The sequence below is a fragment of the Fukomys damarensis genome, unplaced genomic scaffold (genome assembly GCF_012274545.1).
Source record: "Fukomys damarensis isolate Sample0158 unplaced genomic scaffold, DMR_v1.0_HiC HiC_scaffold_20, whole genome shotgun sequence".
Classification (NCBI taxonomy): Eukaryota; Metazoa; Chordata; class Mammalia; order Rodentia; family Bathyergidae; genus Fukomys; species Fukomys damarensis.
This window is the reverse complement of record NW_022900932.1, coordinates 21,990,214-21,999,999: the sequence shown is the minus strand read 5'-3', so window position 1 is coordinate 21,999,999 and position 9,786 is coordinate 21,990,214. Positions and strand designations below refer to the sequence as shown.

At 41.1% G+C, this 9,786-nt stretch overlaps 1 long non-coding RNA gene across 2 annotated transcripts in view; it reads left to right on the top strand.

The window, feature by feature from the left end:
- Nucleotides 1-9,081, top strand: part of LOC104849215 — a 13,060-nt gene extending 3,979 nt beyond the window's left edge. For both annotated transcript variants that reach the window (XR_776692.2, XR_776684.2), the window contains exons 2-3: nucleotides 6,694-6,806; nucleotides 9,000-9,081. This is a non-coding gene — a long non-coding RNA (uncharacterized LOC104849215). The remainder of the gene's footprint in view (nucleotides 1-6,693; nucleotides 6,807-8,999) is intronic.
- The last annotated feature ends 705 nt before the right edge of the window (nucleotides 9,082-9,786 follow it).

Sequence of the window (9,786 nt, the reverse complement as noted above, 5' to 3'; positions counted from 1 at the left end):
CAGCCAGGGACGGCGATCAGCAGGCTTCTCCGGCGTCTGCAGCTTCCCTCCCCGGCCCTTGTCAAACTTTATCAGAGAAAAGCAGCCGCCACCTCTGTCCAGTCCAGAGACAGCCGTCAGCGACCCGGATGGAGCGGGAGGGGAAGGACTGGAGGCGAGCAGGGAGTAGAGCGAGAGGGGTGGAGAGAGTTGAGGGAGAGGCCGGGGAGGAGAAGGGAGAAGGGGAGGTGGCGACGGGGGCAGGGGAGAGGGGCTGGCCGGAAGTGAACCGGGAGCGCGCGCGCAAGCCCGCCCACTTCCCGGCCCGCGCGCCTGCGCCAGAAACTTCCCGGGGGCTGAGCCGACCCCAGCGCCTGCGCAGTGTGGAGCTTTGGTTGCTTTTCTGTGAAGTGGGAGCTGCCAAGTGCAGAAATCTGAGTTTGTAGAACCAAACGGAGGTTGCCAGTGTGTTTTTTAACACTTGGCGTGCGTAAGGGCCATTTATAAACGTTCGTTTTCTTTTTTGGTTTGTCTCTACTCATAGGTTTGGGGTTTTTCATTATTTTATTGTCTATTCCTCAAGGAGATTTTGATGTAGCATGTGAAACATAACAAGTACACACGTAAGAGTAGATGGCTTACGTTATCCTTTAGATTTTACTGGTGGCTGAAGACACTTGAGTTAAATGTGAGCACCACTAGTTCAGGTTCCTGATAGTTGTTGGCTCACAGCCCTTTCTGCATTCTTTCTGGAAGATAAGCTTAAGTTGCAGGGCCTCTTTTGATCATAGAATATTAAGGCATGGGGTAGAGTCCCTGCTTCATAAAAGCAGTGTCTGGATTTCACAAGCCAGTTTTAACATCGTCTATTTACCCACCCCAAGTGTTGGGGCAAGAAAAAAAAGTACTTATTCCGTAAGCCAACGAGCCCAAAACGAATGATGGACTAGCTTCCTGAAAAAACATCTTATAAAAGGTTGTAAGCTCCTTGTGTAGTTAGGAGGACACGACTGAGGCAACCTGGGTAGCTAGTCATCTTTGTTCTGCAGCACTCTGTGTGTGTGTGTGTGTGTGTGTGTGTGTGTTACTACGTACTAGTGATTGAATCCAGGATTTTTTACATACTAAGCAAGTGCTCTGCCAAGCTACATCCCCAGTCCTTTTTATTTTATTTTGAGTTAGGGTCTCGCTAAATTGCTCAAGCTTGTTTTGAACTTGAAAGCTTCCTGCCTCACGCTCCTGAATAGCTAAATTTATAGTTGTGCACAAGGGTTTCTGCATCAGTCTTCAGAGGAGATATCACAGACTTCTGCAAATCAACCCTGTGCTGCTAATTTAAATGATTAAGGAAGGCTGAACTCAAGGAGCCACAGGCCAATAAAATAACTGCGGTGTCTAAAAATGGTAAGACTTGAAACAAGACACTTGTAATTTTATGTTTGACTTTACCAGAACTTGTGACTTGAGGGTGAATGTTGAGAACCTAGAAGGAATTCCACAGTAGGCTGTTTACCATTTACTGAAAAGTATGTTTCATGTTAGGAAGTGCCCGTGTTAAAGTGTATTTTGCATGGGTATTAGTTCCTAAGGCAGCCGCAACAAATTGCCTTCAAATTGAGTATCTTAAAACAACAAAAAGTCACTCTGTTATAGTTCTGGAGCCCAGAAGTCTAGTAGGTGGCAGCTGGTTGACTCCCTTCTGGGGTTTCAAAGGGAGAATTTTTCACAGGCCTCTCTCCTAGCTTCTAGTAGTTGCTTGCTAGTAATCCTTGGAAATCCTTGTGGAAACATCACTTTAATCTCTGCTTCTGTCTTCACTTGGTGTTTTCCCTATGTCTTTGTCCAAACTTCCCTCTTTCTAGGACATCAGTGATTGTTTTAGAGCGCATCCTAATTCATCATGAGCTCATTATAACTTGATTGCATATGCAATGACCTTATTTAGCAATAAGGCCACGATCACCTGTACCAAAGGTTAGGACTTCAACATTACTTTTGGAGGAACCAAATTTAACCCACTACTGAACTTTACAGAAATATGTATAAAATACAAAATACCTAAACAAAGAAAGTGCAATTTCAACATTAGGAGAGTAGCCACAAAATATATTTTGATTTTAACTTCTCCTTGTTCATGTAGGACTTTTATTTTAGGTAAGAGTCTTACCACATTACCTATGTTGCTTAGGCAGTCTTCAAACTCAGGATTCTCTTGCCTCCTCTTCCAAAGTAGCTGGGACTATAGCCCCACCATCATGCCAAGCCAATATTTGTCACTGGTTTCATGATATCAGGAATCAAGGACCTTGCACCTACTATACCACTGTCCTGCATCCTGTTTTGATATCTTTTAACTGTAAGGACTTGTCACCATAGAGTGTATGATTGAAAGGAAAAGTACAAAATTCAGGATCTTTAAGAAATGTACTTGAAGCTGGGTGTAGTGGCCTACCCCTGTAATCCCAGCACTCACAGTCCGGAGGCTGATACAGGAAGACTGCTGCAAGTTTGAGACTGGACTGGCCTACATAGTGAGTTCAAGGCCAGCCTGAACTACAGAGTGTGACCCTGTCTCAAAAAAAAAAAATGTATTTGATGTTACAATGAATAATGATTAAAATGTAAACAGTTTAACATAATAAAAGCATGGTTTTGGGGGGTTCACCTTTTTAACAGTCCAAGTGAGCATTGCTAATGAGTGAATATCAGTTTCTAGGAACCTGGGGAGATGGGGGCTCCTTGTCTGGGAAACACAATATATCACTGCTGGGCACACAACATTAGCGAGAACTACATACCTAGAGGCAAAGGCTCTGGGAAACAGTCCTGGTCTGAGTCCTCAGACTCTTACTATGGAAAAGAAAGTGTGAATGTGTGCTATGTAGATGTATCTCTATAATTTTTTGTTGTTGCTGTTGTTCTCCTGGGGATCGAACTCAGGACCTTGCGCTTGTGAGGCAGGCATGGTGCCACTGAGCTAAACCCCCGGTCCTCTCTGTAATATTTTTAAAGATTGGTCTTGCCTGTAGAAAATGGAATGGGTATTTCTGGATTTTTCTTTAACTTATAAATCTGTGAAGCTGTGGTTCAAGGTCTTAGAACATAGACCATAGTTATCATTAGGGTGAAAGAAGTGTAGAATCATATAATTGTTAGGATAATGCTAATTTGTTGTATAGCAGTTGCATGAGATGTTAGTGCCAATTTTTCTGGATTCGGAGCCTTCTCCTTACAGCTCCATTCAGACATCTGTTCTTCTGTCTCCCCCAACACAGAGACTTTTGCTGATGGTCTCCTTTACAGAAAACTACTTACTTCTCAGTCAGAACTTCTGTGATCCTGTTAGTAAACGTGTTTCATGGGGTTATTTTAAGGATTTATTGTGACCAGAGTTATATAGATGTCAGCTCTTCTATAACTAGTGTCATCCCTTCCAAACTGTAGTAAGAGAGTGGGAAACCATCCATATCACCACCCAAAAAGTTTAAAACAAGAGTAAAATATGTTTTCCACATTATAAGATAATACTCGGACTGTGGAAAAATCCCTACGTGAAGCGGTATTCATTCTTGTCCCACTTGTCCCCTGGCTCCTAGCCAGCCACACTGCTCATGCTGGGTCTCACCTCACTTCATTCGAGGTCCGTGTCTCCTCTGCCATCTTCCCTGGCCACTCTGCCCAGAAGGGCACACCCTTACTCCCTTGTCATCTTGTGCTGCGTTCTTTTCCTTTGTATCTGTTACCACTACGATGTTTTACTATACAATACATTAAGTATATAATCAACTCTCTGTGTGTAATATAGAGATAAAAACAGGTAAGCATATATAAAATCTATAAATGTGTTATATGAATAGATATACAGGGCCGGGGGATTTAGCTCAGTGGTTCCACCGCCTGCCTTGCAAGCGCAAGTGTTCCAAGTTCAATCCCCGGTACCAAAAAAAATCTATCTATATAATATATCTATAGATAGATAGATAGATAGATAGATAACTTTGTCTCCCCTAGTGAACTAAAACTCCAATAAAGGCAGGAACTGTTTGATTCAGTGTTCTCTCTTTAGTATCTTGCACGACTCCTGGACCACAGTCTGTGCTCAAGAAGTATTTATTACATTAATTTATAGTGCTGGCAGCCTAGTAAGTTGTCACAGTCTTTCCTCTCCCCTCTCCCCTCTCCTCTCTTGGCAAGGTTTCACTATGTAGTTTAAACTGACCTTGAACTCACTGTATATCCCAGGCTGGCCTAGAACTCTCAGTGACACCCACCCCCTGCCTCAGCCTCTTGACTGCTGGAATTACAGATGTGAATCACCATGTGTGACCATCTTTCTGTGAATAAATTTGGGGGCTGGGGATTTAACTTAGTGGTTCTGGCACCTGCCTCTCAAATGCAAGGACCCGAGTTCAATCCCTGGTACCAAATAAATAAACAAATAACCAAACAAATAAATAAATAAATTTGGCTATGTATTCCAAGATCCAAAAATGTTTTCTTAATCATTTTTCATAATAATAGCATTTATTCTGAAATATTGCACAGGTAAACTATTTATCTCTACTACATGACCACTGAACTCTATCCTAAGAAATTAAAAGATTCATCCAATAATTTTTTATTGAGCATCTACTATGTGACACCCTCGTCAATTCTACTAGGAAATATAGATAAAAATAGGACCTAGCAAATAAAAACACGAACAAGGTTTTTATTTTAATGTTATTTACAAAACATTTGGCACAAAATAAAAGCAGCCTAAATTTCAACAATAGGGAATTGGGTAAGCCAATTTTGATATGTATCTAATAAAATTGTGATTAGGAAAACTGTTGAGTCTATGGTCAAACTACCTTGAATACATCTGTTATACGAACGACTGTCGAAAATGTGTATGACACAATGGTTTTATAAATGAGAATACAAAATTATATGTGTCTTGCTTATAGCAATGTTTTTAAAAAGATAGATGTATACCAAAATATTAGAAATTATGGTGCTAGGGTTTAAAGCAATTTTTTTCTCTATTTTCCAAATTTCTATAAATTATATCATAGTTTTAAAATCTTATTGATAAGAGAAATCCTACTTGCTTCTAAAACAGAAGTTCAAAGTGTGGGGATGCATAATTATTGCATGAATCTACAATTCAAGCCAGATGCAAGCATGTGATGGCACATGCCTATAAGCCCAGCACTCCTGGAGACTGAGGCAGGAGGATTGCAAGTTCAGGCCCAGCCTGAGTAATTCAGTGACTTAGTGAGACCATGTCTCAAAATAAAATATAAAAAAGGGCTGGAAGTGTAGCTCAGTGTAGCTGCTGTAAAAATTATCACAAACTGAGTGGTTTAAAACAGAAATTTATCTTTCACAGTTCTGAAGGCCAGCAGTCCAACCTGGAGGTGTCAGTGGTGTCACGCTTCCTCCACAGGCTTCAGGAAGAATGTTTCCCTGGTCCTTAGGGTTTCTGCTGGCTGCTGGCAATTCCTTTGCTTGTGGCAGTGACAACTCCAACCTCGGATCCTTTTTTTATTAGTCCATGTTTGCACTGCATAATGAATACATTGTTGTGGGGTGTTGGCGCAGGTACATATTGCTTCTTAGTTCTTTTTCTTTCCTCTTCTTTTTCCTCCCTCTATCCCCAGAACCCCTTCCCATCTGCATCCTGTCTACCTCCCATCCCATCTACCTTCCTATCCCGTCTACCTCCTTTCAACTTTCATCTTCATATGGCTTCTTTCTTGTGTTTCTGTGATCTCCCTCTCCTTTCCCTTATAAGAACACTAATTATAGGGTTTAACATCTACCTAATCTAGATCTGTAATTTAGTTTTTTATATATATATACTGGAGATTGAACTCAGGACCTTGTGCTTGCCAGGCAGGCACAGTACCACTGGACTAAATCCCCGACCCAATTTAGGTATGTTTCTAAACCCATAATTTCATTACCTACATTATTTCAAAATAAGATCATATTCTAAAATCCCATGTGGGCAGGACTTTGGAGGGGATCGCTATTCAACCCACACAATTTCAGGAGGTCATAACTGTTCTTCCGTTATCCTAATTTTTTGTAATCTTAACGTGGCTTGTATCTGACTCCAGGATTGCCCAGAAGGAAACCCAGTGCCTGACGAATAACATATATTTTGAAATTTTTTTCTTAGGCTTGAAAGACAAGTATTATCTATGAATCTCCTATCAGTGGATAATCTTATTAGTCTGGAATTTTGGGTATTTGTTAAATGTGCGTAGTTTTATTCTACCACATTCGTTCTCTTCTCAGTGCCTTATAGCTCTTCTCACCCTAAAGTCTTTTTTTCCCATTTACTTTTTCTTTGTCTTTCCATATTTCCTCCTTCTCCTCACCCTCCTCCTCCTCCTCCTCCTCCTCCTCCGTTCTTCCTTCCTTCTTCTTTTTTTCTGTTCTTCTATTTGAATCTTAAAGACTATGGACAAAGCCCAGATAAACCTCTGGCTTCCAGGATTTTAAACACAGCCACTTAATTCAGCAAACATTAGTGGAACACTTACACAGGACCAGGAACTCTGTTAGATTCTTGGTAAGTAAAATCTCTTGACGTCAAGCAACTCTCTGCTCAGTGACACACAAAAACAAAATGACATGGTTCTAATAGTGTGATCATTATATTGTGTAAGTTCCAATAAGGATGTGTGACAAGTGTAACCTTTTTCTTGTTCACTTTGACAGGACAGAATTGTACCGTCCAAATAATTTGTCATCAGTGGCCAACAAATCATAGGTTCCACTTTGGGCATTTGGAAAGGACTCCTACAGTCATTTACCTGTTCCTGATTTCGAAGGTTAGTGCTAAGGAGTAGCACAGCCACACCTTGTTTGGTCTTTCAGTGAGTGCTTCCAGTACGGAGGTTCCCTCTTTTCATCCCTGTCCTACAAGTTCCGTGGTCATCTTCTGTCCTTGGCATTTGGCCTGGCAGTATGGGTTTGACCTAAAACACACACACAAAACAATCAAATCTCTTACAAGCTTTACTCACCAAGTTTTTACTGAGTACCTACTCTGTGCTGCTCTCCCAGTTCTAGCAGAAACGAAAACAAGCAGGGTAGGTAGATAAAAACATACTGCAAAGTGTAATAAATGCCCATAAGGGGAAGACATGGAGAATGATGGGTGAAGTAAGGTGGGCAGTGAAGGCCTCAACAGAGGGGTTACCTTTAAAACTGAAAATGAAGAGAAGAATCAAGCCCTATGAAAAAGTGAGAAAATATTCCAAGTGGAGGGAGCAAAATTACACCCTTGGGACAGGAAACAACTTGATACTTTCCGGAGCTGAAAGACAATCAGCAAAGATCGGGCACAGAAACACTGGGTAGGTTCGGAAATAGGCAGATGTGGATGAGACAGGCAGACTAGATCAAGCGGGGCACAAGAGCTTTATTCCAAGGGGAGAGGGAAGTGCCAAGAAAAATGTTGACTTTTGTTGCTAAACAGGACAAGATTTCTAAATTAGGGGAGAGTGAATATAGAAGTTAAATTGCTGCGGGGGGCTTCAGCATACTCCAAGTGGGAAATAATGTTGGTGGAGTCTGAGGTGGGAGTCGCAGAGAGGAAGGGAAGATAAAATACTGGAAACTCACTTTGGGGCCTGGCCTAGTGGCACACGCCTGGAATCCCAGCCACTTGCCAGGCTGAGGGGTGGGGGAGTGGGAATCACACGTTCAAGAGCAACCTGAGCATCTTAGCAAGACCCTGACTCAAAATTTTTCAAAGGCTAGGGATAGCTCAGTACTCCCTGGGTTCAGTCCTTAGTATCTCAAACAAAACAAAACAAAACAAAAATTTTCAGAAATAGAATTACCAGGATTGTGATGGGGCTTTGGAGGGGATTAGGGCCACTGGTACCTTTTTGTTATTTTTTTGTTTTGTTTTTGTTGGTGGGTTGCTTTGTATTGAGACAGATTTCTCTGTGTAGCCCGGGATGGCTTTGAATTCACAGTGGTTCTCCTGCCTCAGCCTCCCAAGTGCGCCCCCATACCTGGCCTGCTGGTACCTTTTTGACTAGGTAAATAGTAATGACATTTACAAACATGAAGGTGGCCATTGAAGAAAGTGGAAGGAGGGCAGGTTTTGACCGAAAACCTTGTATGCTCTGTTTTGACCTCAAGTTTGAAAAATCAATAGTGTATTAGTTTGCTAGGGCTGATGTAACAAATGTTTGCAGACTAGGTGGTATAAATAACAGAAACTTATTTTCTCACAGTTTTGAAGGCCAGACGTCCAAGATCAAGGTGTGAGCAGGCTTGGTTTTTTGTGTTTTTTTCCCCCTAAATCTTCTCTCTTAGGCTTGTAGCTGGCCGCCTCCTCATTGTGTGCTCGTTTTGTCTTCCCCTGGTCTGTGTTCTCGGCATCCTAGTGTCCTAGTTCTCATAAGACAGTCATATTGAATTGGGGCCTAAGTCTATGATCTCATTTTACTTTAGTTATCTTTTTAAAGGACTATCTCAAGCTGCAGTCGCTTTTTAAAGCATGGGATATAGGATCTTAGGGTATGAATTCTGGGGAGGGAGGACATAACCCAACCCACAGGAGTTTCTTCTTTCTTTTCTTTTTTTTTAAACCAGGGATCGAACTCAGGACCTTGTACTTGCGAGGCAGGCAGTGGAACCGCTGAGCTAAATCCCTGGCCCTTTTGAGTTGCATTTTTAAAAGTCCCTTTGCTATTATCCTAAGAGGGTCTGGGTCTATCCCAGAAATGAATGTGAGGGGAGAAATAACTCTAAGCCAATTAATCTACAGCATGAAGAATAATATTCTGGGTATTTATTATAGGAGTCCTCTCAGCTTTCACATTCACAGTCACCCCACTCTCCTTTGCCGCTCCCAATTTACACTCTGTCTTTCAGTTTCCTTCTCTGTAGCCCAGTGTGAAATCATGGTAATCTTTAAATCAGGAATGCCAGTAATATTTTAAATGTTCTTTTTTTAAAAATAACTTTATGATTCTTTGTGTTTGTTTCCTACCTTGTAATTGCAGGAACTCAAGTGATACTCAATCAGACATAAACTTGAAAAATCACGTGTAATGTGGCCCTTGACCAGTATGTGGGGATATGTTCATGCATTTGAAATGATAACGTCATTACTCCAGTTACTGCTCCTTTTTATCAGAGAAAGTTTTCGAGCTGCTCTGTATCTTCATGTCAGTAACGAATAAAACTTGTGTTTATAAAAAAGACAACGCCATGATAAACTATGCTTTAAATTTAGCCATCATATGATGAAGATTTTATAAATTCAAATTAATAATGAATATCACCTAAGTAATATGTTGTGAAGTGGTGGGATCTATACTTATTTGATGATTTTAAAAGCTTGTATCTTTCTTTTTAAAAAGCAAGATAGCAAAAATAAGGAGGAATTTCAAATGTTAGAGCTTACCAGTCATACTTTTTATTTTTTTGGTACCAGGGATCAAACTCAGCTCCTTGAGCTTACAAGGCAGGCATCGGAACCACTGAGCTAAATCCTCAGCTCCAGTCATACTTTTGAATAGGATAAAAATATACCTATTTTGTTGCTACTGGTTTTAAAAGGTCTTATAAAGATATTAGAGTTTTGAGGCTGGAGGTGCAGCTCAGTGGTACAGAGTGCATGTGCAAGGTGCTGGGTTTAATCCCCAGCACCATAAAAAGGTATTTGAAGTTGGAAAGTTCTAACCAGCAGCCAGAAATATGAAACTGAATATTCAGAGCTAAGGATCAAACCAGGGCCTCACATATGCTATACCAGTAAGCTATCACTGAGCTCTAACCCCAGCTCCT